Consider the following 16,508-nt stretch of genomic DNA (forward strand, 5'->3'; position numbering starts at 1 on the left):
AGTAAAAATGTGCCATTTTTTAAAGTACACAAAGTCTGTGAATTATTTTGACATCATTGTTATGCTGTTGCTAATCAATGAGTATCAATGAGAGTATACATGTAAAGAGTCTAATGTGAAAAACAATGATTACAGGGACTGCCGGTGCCACAGTGCTGACGTGACGCTCCTATTGGTGCATTCGGGCCTCACCTGTCACCAGCCGTTTCCATATTTTACCTCACAGGTTAGTGGAGAGACATATGCACCCATCAAAAGAGCCACATATGGCTCCCGAGCCATATGCTCCCTACCCCTTATACTATACTCTCTCTTTTTTAGCCTGCGTTGCCAGTTTTTCCACTTTGTGTTGGAAGCTAAGCCACGATGTTTCTTGTTTGGGAGCTTTCCTGCCCTGTCCACGTTTTTGGAATCAGGTATGTGTTCATCCCCTCTTGTGACACCCATTCTGAAAATGAAACTACAATCAATCATATTACTACCAATGGGTCAATTTTATCCACATTTCAAAAGCCAATTTGCCCAAATTTTCATGTTTATGTTTATGTTTAATCATTGCCTGCCATTGATGGCACTAGATGTCAAATCCAGTTTGACTGGGAGTAAAAGTCAGTCATTTTATTTTTGTGAAATACTAGAACCCACACTCACCCAGACTCTATCGCCAGCACCTTTGTGTATAAATTGGGTTTAAGACCCCTAGTTTAGCAAGAGCCCTAAAGCATAAATCCCCCAAAATTTTTCCAGTCAAATTTATCAAAGAGAGTTCCCATCTTAATTTTCTAGTTCTACTTTTTATTTACCAGTTCACAATGTTTAACCTATCAGGATTTACTTCCCTTAGAATCCAAAATCATGTTAAGCATTCCTGCACTTGAGTGAATTGTTATGTGATTCGCTAATCCAAATTTAAACAAGTGAAACTGAAACAGAAACTTTTGTTCTTTCGTTTTCACCTCTTCATATAAAAAAAATCCCACTTCCGAGACCTTTGCATAAGTTTTTGGTTACTTTAAATCAGGTTTAAAGCATATCTTAGTTGTACATGACTGTACTATTCCAAAATAGTCACCATTTCATCCCTGTTGAAATTGATGACGCACTAAAACGCGGCACTTCGCGATCCGTCGTCATGTAGACGTGCCTCGTTAGCATCGGTTCATCATTAACACGACATATGTTTATGGTGATCGTCAGGTCGGGTGTGAAGAGGGCTTGGGTAGCCTGTGAAAACTGAGGGAGGAGGAGGCAGAAAGAGACGTTAGGCATGTTTGGAAAAGAGCAGAAAAATAACAAAACATTTGCTAGAGTTCACACATGGTGAAGTGCAAATGTATTCCTCAACCAACAAGCTGCCGCTTCCTGTGCAACTATTTTTAGCCGCCAATCTTTGTGGCTTATGTACACCATGGACCTGTAAAAATAATTTCTCTTGTCTTTGGAGCTTTTTACCAATTGCTGATTGAATCAAAATTTTCTCTTGCTGGACCAATCTGGAGTATGAAAGTTCTTGATGACTCAGAATTTGTTGCTAGCCTTGAAATTTCATGCTTTCATTCAAGTCTTTTTTTACTAGCCGTCGCTGGTTGCCACCAGAACTCCATGTCCATGACAATTGACTTGGTTTCTGAGTTTTGTGGTCTAGTTGGTCAACCATTGTCGCATATATGAGACATTTCTACAATGTCTTGCATTCTTGTGGTTTTTAGCAAATCTGTTAGGTTTTGTAGAGCCCCATTTGCAGAAAGAATGTGTTACCACGACCTTTTCATGATATCAAGAGTGTTGGCGACTTGTATGGACGAATTTAGTCTACACAAGAAGTCAAAGGGCTGCCTCTAGAATCTGTTTAGACTATTTGTCAACTAGTTTCTAGACCAGGGAGATAGGCAATTAGTTAATATTGAATCGTCCAGGTCCTGGAGCAGAAAGCAGCCCCAGATTTGGACATTTCCGCAACCTTCACTTTTGTCAAGTTTTCCAAATGTTCTCAGGCAAAAAAGAAGATAAAAAATAAAATAAATAGACCTGATGAACTCTAAGCTTCTGGCCAAGATGCTCCAATCACTGGAGTGATGTTCTTTTAAAATGATAGATTGAGTGACAGGCACGCCACATGTGTCGCCCGTGACCTCCGCAGACGATGTAATACATCCCTTCCGGGACAACGTGTCGCTGAATTCTGGGTTTGTCCTGATCATGGTTTTTGTTAAGCGTGCGGGCGCCGGCCCAGATCAGTTCAAGCGGGTCGACTCCTCTAAGCGCAATTTGGGATGCCAACAAGTTGCCAACCGGAGGTCTCGCAGGCCAGCGCCCCTCTGATTCACGCGGCTATCAGTCGACTGCGATCTGAATCAATCAGGAGAAATGAATTATTTTAAGCGCAACGTGGCCTCCTGCCCCGGCCGCTTCCCTCCGGCCCCCCGCGCATGTGCCTCAGAGGCCCTTACTAATGAGTGTCAACATGGAGGGCTGTGGCACTTTGACTGCAGACACCTCGCCTGACAAACGCAGGGCTTCAGTCAACACCGATCATGCCGACGGACGCCGGCCAAAGTGACAACGTGGCCGCTGCCTCGTTTCTTCTGCAGGTTTCCCTCTACAAGTTTCTTCATCAAAGGCGTTTGCTTTCACGCCGACCTCCCGATGGATCTTGATGAGTTGTGCAGGAGACACGAGTGTCGTATCATTAAGTTTAGTTGGTTGACACCGTGTTTTGAAGGTCTTGGTCATGTTTTAGACTGGATTCTGGGTTTTAGTCTTGACTTTCAGAAATTAGATAGATAGATTTTGACTAGGCGTCTTATTTCTGTTCTGGTTTTGGATGATTTTGGTTTGGATCAACGTTCCCTCTGAGCTACGCAAGAAAACCTATCCAGCTCAGTCAACGGACTGCAAATGAATTAGTCTATAACTTTTTTTCAGTAACATTTTGCTGTGTAATTCAGTGAGTGACACTTTGGGTATTAATCCTGATCTTAACTTGTTTCTGGGGATTTCTCTTTTCTGGCAAATTTTGGTCTCGTCTCAGTTAGGCTTTTGAACAAAACAGTAACCGCAGTTCACTGGCACTTGTTAGCTCTATCAGCACCCTCAATCCCCTGAATCCAATCCTGGTGAAGGCCTTTTTCAACAACTTGGATTTTCTTCACAGAAACCAAAACATGTCTAACAAGTTCCTAGTGACGCTGTGACCCTGAGGTTCATTTTACCAATGACAGATACCTTTTTTTACATCTATGTGATTGACAAAAGGTACGGAAACAAGCATCAGACAGTGTTGGCACTTGGTTATGACACCACGTACGTAAGAACCAACACCTACGTACAATATAGTGACGCTGTGACCCTGAGGTTCATTTTACCCATGACAGATACCTTTTTTTACATCTATGTGATTTCCGTTCATTTTTTTTTGTAAATGGCGTCGCCGTTCTGGACCCAAAGGCAGACAGCCGGCGGGGAATCGGCGGCAAGCCATGCAACGGAATGTGGGAATGTCGGAACCAGAGCGATGGCTGATTTCGGCGGAGGGAGCGCCAGCTCTCTCGTTTCAGCGAGAGTGGCGGGAAGAGGGGGCTGAGTTACTCAAAGTCGTGACGACAGTGCTGGGGAAGATACGGGGTCCGAGGCATTTTGGGGTCGTGCCAGTGGAGTCAGTTGGTGACATTCCAGGAGATCAACACTGTGTTTTTTCCTTTCACCTCCACCCTACTTCCAGACTTGTCCAGATTTTTTTTTCTTGGTCCAGATTGAAACTTAAAACTTTCAATAAAATGGTCTACTACTAAATGTCTACACCTAAAAAGTTCGAGGACCACGGGTGTAAATGTCATCGTCCTGACGGCCCGCTACATGTGTAAGCGCGCGTGTTTGCGCGGCCATCTGTCAGCTCGGGTTAACCTGACGCCGAGAGGCCGCACCCCCGGGGGGGGTGCACGGGCCTCCCAGGCGGCCTGCCCCTCATCAGCGGCATTAGGCCGGCCGCCTGTGATGGCTGCCGACCGCCGGCGCCGCAGCGGCCACCGTCCCCGTGATGCCAGGTTCACTTCCCGCCAGGAGCGGCGCTCATTCTCCCGCTGTGAAATAGTAAGTGGCGCCGGCAAAGATAGCGCTAATTTTTTGCCCGGCTCCATCAGATGACACGCTGTTAAAACGCCCCGCCATTCTGAGTCATGGATCAGACACCAGATGGATACCGGGTAGACAGGCGGGAAGGTATTATGTCTTCCGTATATCGGGCGACATTGCCAGTCTCTGATCGATCCCAAACTATGGAGCATTTTCACCAAAAAAACTTTAGCGATGTGTACTAGGGAGTAACACTAAACATTGTCTTGTTGACTTACCGTATTTTCACGACTATACGGTGCATCGTATTTTTAGCCGCAGTGTCAATAACGAGTGCTAGTTCTGTATTTTACACACACAAAGGACGCACCATTTTTAGAGACGCAGCCAGGAATGGCAAAACATACACCAGCTTAAACATACGGACACACGCTAAAAACATGTTTTTTAAAAGGCAACGGAAGCAAAACTGAGTTTGGTTGTGCTTTATTTAGCCATTTTACAATGTACTCACGTCATCATCACCCACAAATCCATCAAAGTTCTCATTTCTGTGTCCCAATTGAACAATTGTCCAAATGAGTCATCGAAAACGCTGAGTTTTATATGTTCGTCCAGGCGGCCACAATCCATTCGCAAATAGTAGCTAGCTAGTAGCTAGCGTAACTATTCCAACGCTGCTTTCCATGCTTCGTAAAGCTGTGTTGATGTCGATGTATACAGGCCACAATCCATTGGGTGTATTGCCTTATAGTCGTGAAAATATGGTAGTTTTCTGGGTTTTTATTCCTAATAAATGGCCTGAGTAAAAGAACTGAGTGGATTTTTCTTTCTTTATAGTCCTGTAGATACGTAATAGGTTGAATGGGTACGTAGATGAACAAAGCGTTACGTCATAGGTTAAGTGGCTATGTAGATGAACAAACCGTAAACAAAGATTCAGAGTTTTTGGTAGGAGTCCTTGGTCCACAAGAACAACAATAGAAAAAGCTTGAAAATGTGAAGTGACAAAGGGTGCCCTTTGTGTGGCAATTGACATGGCAGCAGGCTGACACGGCACACCCTCTAGGGGCTGATCGTCCAGTCGGGATCAAATGCCCAAACTAGGTCAGGGGGCGGAGACACCCGGCTGAGGTGGAGGTGGATTCAACGGGTGGGGTGCCAAGTTTTTTTTTTAATGTCACACTATTTAAAAGCTGCACGTTTGTCGCATATTACCAGATGTCAAGCATATTTTCAAGTCTGACACGGACCACGGTCTTGACACTTTTTACAGCGCAGTACATTACATTAGCAGTGGGCACAGTAATGGTTTATTTAAGTGTTTTTTAACTGAGGGAAACTTTTTGTAGTATTGCAAAAATGTCAAGGCACACCACCATCTGAAAATATTGTCATTTAAAACTATAAAACAAATTACAATTTAAAGTTATTCTCATCATTTTTTTTATCAACAGAAGAATAAAAACAATAAAATACTTTCAATATCTAATTTCTCACATAAACCTTATGTCACCAAAAGTTGAAGTTTGCGGACCCTGAACAACTTCCAGTTCACGTGATGTAAAAATAAGTAATGTACCGATTTTATTCTCGTATTCTCATATTAATTTCATGTGATTTTCTCCCAAAATGACTTCAATCTCTTAATATTAAGCAAAAAGCAGTTTTGTGGTCACAGACTTTACATGGCCAAAAGTCCCAGTTCATGTTACAATAAAAATACGCAACAAAATGACTTTAAACCTGTAACATTGCAATATTGATTATTAATCATCAGAAATGCTATATTCTACTTTAATATATAAAAATGCTATTTCTTCTTCATTAACATTAGAGCGTTATTAAAGCCCATAACAGAGCATAATTCCATTTTTATTGATTTTATTACATTTGAATGTGATGCTTCTTCTTTTCAAATTGCACAAAAAATTTCGCGCTATCGTACAAAACAAGAAAAACAATCATGGCAACAGCAGAGCAAGGCGGTTCAGGCAGGTCTCTCTACACCACGGACCCCCCCCCCCCCCCCCCCCCCTAAATGCCTCTGGGCCTAGTTCATCACAAGCTGACCCTTCCATTTAATTAATTAAAATTAGCATCTGTCCCCTTGGCATTGACTTGTTACGTCAGATGGAATCAGCATTGGTGTCCTCGGACCCTCGGGGGCGGCGGGCCTAACGAGGACCCACATCCTAATTAGACGGCCAGGGGAGGAGAAGTGATCGGAGTAGACCTGCGTGAAAGAATGGACGAGGAGTGCAGAAATGGGGCTTGGGGGGCGCGGGGGGCTAAATCCAGCCCCCAGACATAGAAAGGGATATTTATATATGGCACACAAATATGTAGTTTAGCCGTCATGTTCACAATCAACGACTAAAAGTCACTGATCTTCTCCAATGCGGTTGTCCATCCTGACTTCCTGGTTGTCTGTGGCAGTAGGCCTTGTAGGCGGAGCCGGCTACAGGAAGTGACATCTAATCACAGGTGTACCGCTGTCTCGCCGCGATCTGCGGAGCGGGTTCCTAACCTGCTTCCCGTCCGCGCCAGGCGTGACGAGCGACCAGTCGATGAGAGCGGACAGTATGTGGGCAGTAACTCGCTCGCGTGGATGTCACCGCAACGACGGACGAAGCGGGCTGACGTGTGTGTATGTGTGTGAGATGTTGAAGCTTTGTGAAAGTACAGCGAGGAGCAGAAGGCGCGTTAGAGCCTGAAACGCAATCGAGCCTCAAACGTGTTCAAGCTTAAAACACGTGCACGTAAGCGTGAGAGTTCAGGATGAGCTTTCAAAAACACACTGAAATTCTTTGATAAAATACTTTACTTGTACGTATACACACACTTCGGAAACATTCTTACATGCACTTGAACATATGACTGAAAAACTCTTTGATATAACTAAAACTCTCTCAGAGAACGGATTTTACTTTTTCTACTAGTACACTCTCACATTATAACTGAAATACCAAAACACTTTTGAACATACATTACACAGACAATTGAAAAACACACAAGACATTTCCAGAGATTACTCTCACATTCATAACTAAACCTCTCTCGCATACAATTAAAATGCAGCAATCAGACTCACAAAACACTGTAACACCTTATTTTCAGGCACACATTTCCGAAAGCCTCTCACAGCGACCCTGCCACTCTCATATATAATAAAACTCATCTAAAAAACAAACACTCTCACACGTGGATTTTCTCCTGTCATACTTCTGTCATTAACATCCCTACAGAAATTCTCCCTTACTCTCACATATGGATTTTTCTCTTTCATACTTCTGTCTTTATGGTCCCTACAAAAATTCTCCCTTGCTCTCACACATGGATTTTACTCGCTCTTGCTTCTGTCGTTTTGACCCTACAAAAATTCTCCATTACTTTCACATATACATTTTCCTCTCTCATAAATTCTCTCACACATGGATTTTCCCCTGTCATACTTCTGTTGTCATCGTCCCTACAGAAATTCTCCCTTACTCTCACATTTGGATTTTTCTCTTTCATACTTCTGTCTTTATGGTCCTTACAAAAATTCTCCCTTACTCTCACACATGGATTTTACTCGCTCATGCTTCTGTCGTTATGACCCTACAAAAATTCTCCATTACTCTCACACATACATTTTCCTCTCTGATACTGACCAGCACACCTCCTGTCAATTTCTCCACAAATGGCATTTTTACAAATTCATATGCTGCTTTGTTTATTCTGTACATTGCATCACATCGAGATGGCCTTTCTTCAATCACCCGGCTGTGTTGTTTTTCCCACCCCACGCACATGGGTGTGTCTTCACACTTGTTTGTGAGATCTGTGAGGAAGTCCTTGAGCCAGTGTTTGTCAGCTGGTGAGCCTCCTCGAAATAAGCACTCTAATTGCTCAGAAAATTACAAGTAACGATGATTGCTCTTGACACCATCGGACATGATGGCGGCGTGGCGTGGCCCCAGCTCCAAACTTGCCCGTTGCCCCCATTTGCCTCCCTCCCAACACCAACAACCCCTTCTCGTCTTCCTCGCTTCTCCGCTCCTCCTCATCATGGATGTTTTTCGTGGCCCCCGTTGACCGTCGCGTGCCCTCCTCTACTTGGAGTGACGTCAATCTGCTCGCCGTCGCTTTTTAACACCTTTCATCCGTCTTAGACAGGAATATGTTTTTGCGCAGTGAATGGAAATGTCCTAATTTTGTGATTCTCAACCACTCTGCCATGGGAAATTAACTTGACCAAATGCTCTTTCACCCCTCCCAGTCTAAATGAATTGGACTTTCTTAAGTTCAATGCAGTCTGATGGCATTTGAGTTTGATTTATTTAATACAGGGACAGTACATATTAATATACCTATTCATGATAATGAACATATACATGTAAAAATGAAAGATTATAGCCAAGGCGGTAGTTCACGTATGGTAATTGGTATTGAGTTCCAGGTATGTGAGGCTCAAACAGAGAAGGTCCTTTGGCTAAATGCACTCTTTCTGAAGAAAACTACACAGTCACCTCTACAACCAGCCCTTGTTGATCTGTTGGATTTTTTTTTTCTTCTACAAATTGTTGCAGTAGAGGAGGAGCTTTGTGATGGAATATATATATATATATATATATATATATATATATATATATATATATATGTATGTATATATATATGTATGTATATATGTATATGTATATATATATATATGTATATGTATATATATGTATATATATGTATGTATGTATGTATGTATATATGTATATATGTGTATGTATATATGTGTATATATGTGTATGTATATATGTATATATATGTGTATATATGTATGTATATATATGTGTATATATGTATGTATATATATATATGTGTATGTATATATGTGTATATATGTGTATGTATATATGTATATATATGTGTATATATGTATGTATATATATGTGTATATATGTATGTATATATATATATATATATATATATGTATATATGTATATATATACATATATGTGTATATGTATATATATATATATATATATATGTATATATGTATATATATACATATATGTGTATATGTATATATATATATATATATATATATATATATATATATATACATACACATATTAATTTATTAATTTAATTGCATTAATTCATCTGAACATTTGTTGAATTTAATTGAACCTTTGACCGCAAAATCTCAAAGCACTCATCAAGTCAAATTGATTACCTGAGAAATCAACTCACCACAACTGCCCGTTTCTAATAATAATAACAGAGCAGGTGTGAGTAGATTTCGGCGTGTGGACGTTGGCGGCGTGGAGTTCGAGGCCCCGAAGCCGGCATGTGTCACCTCTCGGTCTCGTCAGTGTTAATGCGCGCATGGTCACCCAGCCGTGGAGCCGCGACAGATCACATGAATCCGTCCCCCCCACCCCCACGCCATCCTCGGCCCGTTTCATCCTGCTCGCTCGTCTGCGCGGTGACTACCTATCCATTACCGTCCAGGCGTCACCTCTGGCGTGAAGACTTTTTGTTTAATTTCAGGTCAGAACCTGCCCGCCGAGCGCCATCGTGCCCGGCGGGCGCCGCCATGGCAGTGGCGCATCGGATCCGCGGTGACGGGCGCTCCGCGCCTGGGGTCACCGTGTCACTGTGGCTCCGGGCTCGGACCCGTGGACCTTTCAGAGAGCGACACGTCAATGTGACCTTTTGTGCCTGGACGCTAGCGACAACGTTTGAACGCTCACGACATTTTGGGTTTTAACTCAATGGCTGGCATCGATGGAAATTATCCGTTGATCTGTTGGAACTGCGAGGGTTAACAGGGAATGATTGTGAGCAATGTTCGCTCTAATTTTTTGTTTGTCTGGGCAGAAAGACAACCTCCCTGAGCACACTGAGTACCAGTGTGAGCAACATCATCATCGCTCGCTATGGGCACACACCAGTACCACACCTGCCATAAGCAGGTGTATGTCTACTACTCATAAATGATTTAGTAATAATAAAATGTAATGATTAATATCTATGAATGGGCGGCCCGGCGGATGAGTGGTTCGCGTGTCGGCCTCACAGCTAAAAAAAATAAAAATAAAAATAATAATAATAAAAAAAATGATAATAATAGAAAAATTGGGATTTTATTTTGTGCGCTCCATATGATTTGCTGTGCGCAGAGAAGACGAGAGTAGTGCGCAATTGCGCACGCATGCAGCTTAGAGGGAACATTGAGAGTCAAAATTCATATGACTATCACCATCCATTACAGCTCAATTTATTATGATATTCATTCATTTTCCGTGCTGCTAATCCTCACAAGGGTTGCAGGGGGTGAAATGGTAGGCAGTTTGGAGTGGTCAACTAGCGTACATTGTTTTTGGGATGGGGAAAGAAACCAGAGTACCCTGAGAAAACCCACGCAAAATGGAAAGATGAAGATGTAAACTCCACACATGAAGGTCAGAACCTGGGAGCAACAACTCTGCTACAGATGAAACCAATGGCCAATCAGACAAGGCAAGGAACGGACAAACGACTAGAACTAGACAATGGAACAAAGTCACATACCTGTCAACCTCTGCCGATAACTGGCCTTATAAATGATTATGATTCCCCTTACAAACCCCCAAAAAACCTTACAAACACCGTACGACTCGTACTCGTACGGTGTTTGTAAGGTTTTTTTGGGGTTTGTAAGGGGAATCATAATCATTTATAAGGCCAGTTATCGGCAGAGGTTGACAGGTATGAAGTCATAACAAGAGAGCGAACAGCATTAGCTAACGTTGGAATGGAAACAACCATAGTTTGTCCATGGCTATAAAGATGCATCCTTACAGAAGTCCTACCACGGGAACACCCTCACAAACCGAGAACTTTGTTTCTCTAGTGTCTAGAGTCAGAATTTGGACAATGTTGACTTATTAATAGTCGGCAATTGCACCTAAAAGTCGGCATATGGCAGTCAACTTGAACTCTGCCCTTCCTTCCTGTCCGTCAAATCCAAAACGCTCGGGGTTTCCTGGCTTGGGAGCAAAAGTTTTGAGTAGGAATTGCCATCGGGGTCTCCCCTCTGGTCGCCCGCCGCCGTCGCCGGGCGGGCACGTGTGATGTGTTGTGACAGCGGCAGCCGGGGCTGGCGGGCGGTCACCATGCGGCACCATATTGCCGGGCTCCCCGGGGACTAGGGATCAGCGTGCCAGCCTCGCCAAGAAGTGCTAATAGGCGCAACACGTCTTGCTTTCGCACATTAAGGCGGGCGCGGGGTGACGGATCGGAGCTGTGATACCGCCGCCTGCGAGGAAGAAACCGCAAGGCCCGGCCGGGCGCCAGGCAGCTAATGACGACGGGGACCCGAGGACCCGAGGACGGTCTTTGTGTGGAGACTGGGAAGCCGTCGCTCAACTCCGTATTGGGAAAGTCGGCCATTTTCTTTCAAAATTTTGAATTTATTTGCAATTTTGTGGCGTGATAATCATTTTTACTGTGAAGTATTGTTGAAATTATTATTTTTTGCATTGTCCTTGGTAAGTCAATGGCTGCCAGTGATGGCGTACTACTTGTTTTTGTTTTATAGTCCAAAATGCATATTATTTTACATTCAAGTAGAATAGCACCACCTAAAAAGACACTTTTGCATAACCTTTTCATGATTGTGACGTATTAAAACATCCATAGAATGTGACAATCTTTGGGATTTTATTGACCAAGTATGTTACAAATAACATACACAATTTTTAATCGCATCTGTAATCAACTTCAGGTGGATAGTGAGTCCTGTTTCATGTGGCTTCGACCCTCGTTTAGCACAAAGTTTTTCTGAGTACGCATAACATAATTTTAAGTTGTTAAGTTGTGTGTTTACGTGTACGTATATTACTCATAACATACAAATAAAATTGAACGGAATTGAATTGAATGCTTTTATTGTCATTATCCAGGTATAATGAGATTTAAAGCTTCTCCACGAAGTGCAGAAATAACAACAACAAACAAGTAAATAATCAATAAGTGATAAATAAATAGTCACATACTAAGTAGGGAGGTGCACATATCACAAAAACAAACAAAACAGATACATAATCAATAAATAATATAAATAAATAAGTACAGTCAACATAAATAAGTAGTAGTCAACATGAATAAGTGGTCACATAAATATAAGTAGATACAAAAAGCAAAAAGTGACTTAGCACCTTATGGTTATTGCCACATTCTAGGAATAGCTTTACTGACAAAAAAACCCCAAATATTTGTATTTGTTTTTTTTTTCAATTTAGCAGGTGTTTGAGGTCAAGCTGCAAGCCACGACACTTTGGTGGCAGAACCTCATGACGGGACGAGGGTCTTTCTACTACCTCCGGGCCACAACGCTCCATTTGACAGATTGAGTACCTGTCGCGCCGCTTTTACATCAAAGAGAAGGTAAGGCCACCACTATTTATTGATGGAAAATGCACTTTTAAAAAAAAATCTACATGACCATTTCTCCATCGGTGTCTGTATTCTTTTACGTAGGCCATAAGCACATTATTTGCGAAGTAGTTGAGTTCAAGTGTTTATACTCATTTGAAGTTTTAAAAGCTTAAGTATATTTTTGTTGTTTGACAAATAACAGGGAGATTTTTATTCAACACAAACCTTGGATTTTTATTTTCCCATGAAATGTCATCCCGAAAGTTGTCAAAAGTGATTTAAAACTAATAAATCTATTAATTAAAAATAATTAAATTAAGACAATAAGATGTTTAATCAAAAACTCATTTTTAGAACATAAAATGTTTTTTTAATAAAAAAAAAAACCAAAATGTTGCTTAATATATATTTTTCTTTCAACAACCTAGTGCCATTATACATATTATAAATGATGAAAAATGTAAATAAGCTGTTTTCATGTGCAAAATGCTATTTTTTTATGACCAAAACAGTAAAAAAAACATTTATGAGTTGCAAAATGCTATTTTTTTTATTACCAAAAAGTAAAACACCCTCCTTAAAAAACTCGTATGAGTTGCAAAATAGTCTGTTTACTCCGTTTTTTCTTCCAACAAAATAGTACTATTAATATTTGCCATTAACAAAATTGACCAAAAAATTCCTAGAAAATTTCCCCCAAAATTATGAACCCAAAACCTTAACCACCAATACACTTTTTTCTTTCCCCCAAACTTGAATCATCATTTCTTTTCATCAAAAATCTATTTCTTCTTCTCTTGCGACAAAATAATCCCATCCATATTTTCTCACCAATAAACCACTCAAAAAAAATGTAAACAAAAGGTTTTCAATCTCAGAAGTAACTGACCACAAAGTAAGATATAGAGCAATAATTTCATGGCAAATTTCAAGATAAACACCACAACACCCCAACTGGTCATTTTTCCAATGAATCTGTCCTCTCGGGCAAGCCACCCTTCCCCCGCGGTGGCCCCCCTGCCCCCCCTGGGGCCATCCGATGCCTGCTGCGGCGAGCGAGCGAGCGAGCATGCTGCCAGGCATCAATACGGGTTTCTTACAGAGGTCACGGGTTCAAATATAGTTCAGCGACTCAGCCTGATGCAAAAGACCCCCTTCGAAGCCCCCCCCCCCCCCCCCCCCCCCCCCCCCCCCTCCCATTCACTCCCCCTCACGACCACATGATTTCAGGATAGGCAAGCGTGCACTCACTCTATCAACATGGTGCTATTAAGACTTTTTTGGGGGGTGTTTTGTCAGTTTTGCGCGTTTCCTCGCACGGCCTCCTCCGATTGGCCCATTGATTGGGATTCCGGGCTTCGTGCCAGCTGACATGGTCAACACGCTGCCAACGCGACACGTTCGCTGGCGTGTCACGCAACGCTTTGGCATGCTAATAAACTCATTTCGCTTCCGATTTGGAGATGATCAAGTTAGCGATGGCAATAGATGTTTAGTTGATTTGGACTGGAAGGGCTTTGGATTTTTATTTTTGCAAATCATATGTTGATGCTATTTAGTCACAGATTAATTCATTTATATTTTGGGAATAATTTATTTTATAATTTGCGTTCTGTTTAGATTTTTTAAGATCATCATTTTAAAAACGATATATTTTTAACCTTAGCTTGTATAGGTTTCATTTATTGACCTTTTTAATTCTTATTATTTTATTTATCTTTCATTCCCATTGACAGCCTGTGATGTCCAATAGAATAGCTTTGGACTGCAAGATTTTTTTTTTGGTAAATCATAATTGGGTGCCACGTTTTTCATCATAATTTAAAAAAATTTTTTGTTTGTTTTATGTACATTTTAATCTATTTTAAAATATTTTTTTTAATTTAGGGAATTTTTATTCAATATGTTGTTGTTCAATATCATCAATTGCCATCGACTGCGATAGATTAGCCAATGAGTACTTTTTTTTTCATCATAATTGGGTGCCATCTTTTTCATCATAATATTTTTTAAATATTTTTTTAACCTGACTTGTCCACCTATATTTTATACCTACTCAACCTGTTCATTGATGTTTTATGTACATTTTAATCTATTTTAAAAGCATTTCTTTTAATTAAGGGAATTTTTATTCAATATGAACGACTGCGATAGATTAGCCAATGAGTAAAATTTAGTTTAAAATAAGCTACACTGTGTTTGTAGAAAATGAATTGCTAAACCGTTATCTTCTATAATTGGTTGGTTAATTTAAGGTCATTTGATATTTTTATTTACATAAATTATTAGTGGACAAATTCTATCAATCCTTGGCACTCATTTTTGACATATTCGTCCTATTTAATACATCATTCTGAATACTCCATTAAAAAACAAAACAACTACTACTTATTTGTTGTTGTTTTTATTTATTTAATTTTTTTAACTTTAACTGCAACTACCACGGAGCTCATCAGTCTGTTATCAAACAATTTGAGTCTGGTTACAGTTTGTGGTTTTGTGGCCATCTAGTGGGTGCAGAAACATTTTTCAAAGATGCAAAACCAAACTGTTGGATTAAATTACTTTCAATTTCTCGCTAAATACCTTGATTGTCGTAAATCATTCTTTATAATGTGTCATAAATTTAGCTTATTAAGTATTGTATTTACAATATTTGTGTGATTAGGAAAATAAATGTTATTCATTCTATTTTTAGACATAACAAACTATTTGATATATTTTACATACTATAGTTTGCCTTTATAACCATTATTATCTCGTTAAATATTATGCCATTGGCTGTCATTTGCAGCAATAGATTTCCAGTCCATTTTGACAAGGAAGGGGTGAATGAGCAAAAGTCCCAGTCAAAATGGATTGGACGTTTATCACTGTCAACCGGAGTACATTCATAACCATTCCTCCCATTTTAAAAGAACTCAACGTTTATTGTTTTCAATGTCTGACAGTTAAAGTTAAATATAAGTCAATGAATGGTAAGCAATAGAGTAGTACCTCTACTTACAAGTGCATACGAAATATTCAGGTTACGAAAGGCCTCATGGGAAACTTTGTTCCAAGTTACGAAAAAATCCAAGTTACAAAACGTCAAAACTCAAGTAAACATTCCCCGAAACGTAAATTCACTTCTTGTATCGGTATTTTTTTTAATTGTCGTTTGGCACGGAGTTGTTCTGAGTGTGCGTAAAATCATTCTAAATTGTGTATATTTACTCAGCTACCACTCGCAATTCCACCACATTGGAAAATGTATTTGGATTTCTTACTCATTTCCTCTTTCGTGCATTTTCTTGTAGCGCCTTCAATGGGTAAAATCCACTTCCTAGCAGCATTTAATGATTAAATACAAATACTGGAGCTTTTCAGACATTACAACTGTGCCAGGGGGGTGATTTCCCCGGGAAAAGACTGCGATGGACGTCAATGGCGAAACGGCAAAAATTGCACTAAACTGGGATAAAATCCACTTCCTAGCAGCATTTAGTGATTAAACACAAACACTGGAGCTTAAATACAAAACTGGAGCTTTTCAGATATCAGAACTTGGGCCACAATAGAAATATTATTTAGGAATATAGCCATATTTTACTCCCCAAAAATCCTTTTTAACTGTACACAATATCCATCCTCCTTTCTTTCTTCCTTCTTTTCTATCGCCATCGAAGCTAATGCTGAAAGTCGAGCCTGTCCTGTCGTATTTCTGGCATAGTCCGTCTTGAAAATCGCTTTAAATCACCACAACAATATATTTGCTTGTGCAGCTAGCTCCAGATACAGTTTGGCAGCGAATCATAGTTGGTGAAAGCGATGACGTATCCCCACGCTTGCGACAATACATTGTGGTGTTGCCAACTTGAAATCTGATTGGTTAAAGCAACAGTCTTATCGACGCTTGTTTAATGCAGCAGAGCCTGCAGAACTGATTGTGAAGGCCTTGAGGCAGATTTCTGACCCTGGCAACAAATAATGGCTGAAATGTGATTGGTTAAATGCTTCAATATGAAAACACACATCTGGAAGCAGTGCAACCAGGG

The 16,508-nt window shown here is 40.6% G+C and overlaps 1 long non-coding RNA gene across 3 annotated transcripts in view; it reads left to right on the top strand.

Annotated features, from left to right (window-relative positions):
- The window catches only part of LOC144092676 (uncharacterized), a 52,222-nt gene that overhangs the window by 11,625 nt on the left and 24,089 nt on the right, over positions 1 to 16,508 (top strand). For 2 of the 3 annotated variants that reach the window (XR_013306123.1, XR_013306125.1), the window contains 3 exons: positions 136 to 226; positions 322 to 416; positions 12,339 to 12,480. This is a non-coding gene — a long non-coding RNA (uncharacterized LOC144092676). Of the gene's footprint in view, positions 1 to 135; positions 227 to 321; positions 417 to 12,335; positions 12,481 to 16,508 lie in introns of all 3 variants that reach the window. The other variant, XR_013306124.1, reaches the window with a different exon arrangement.

Source organism: Stigmatopora argus, chromosome 18 (genome assembly GCF_051989625.1).
Source record: "Stigmatopora argus isolate UIUO_Sarg chromosome 18, RoL_Sarg_1.0, whole genome shotgun sequence".
Lineage (NCBI taxonomy): Eukaryota > Metazoa > Chordata > Actinopteri > Syngnathiformes > Syngnathidae > Stigmatopora > Stigmatopora argus.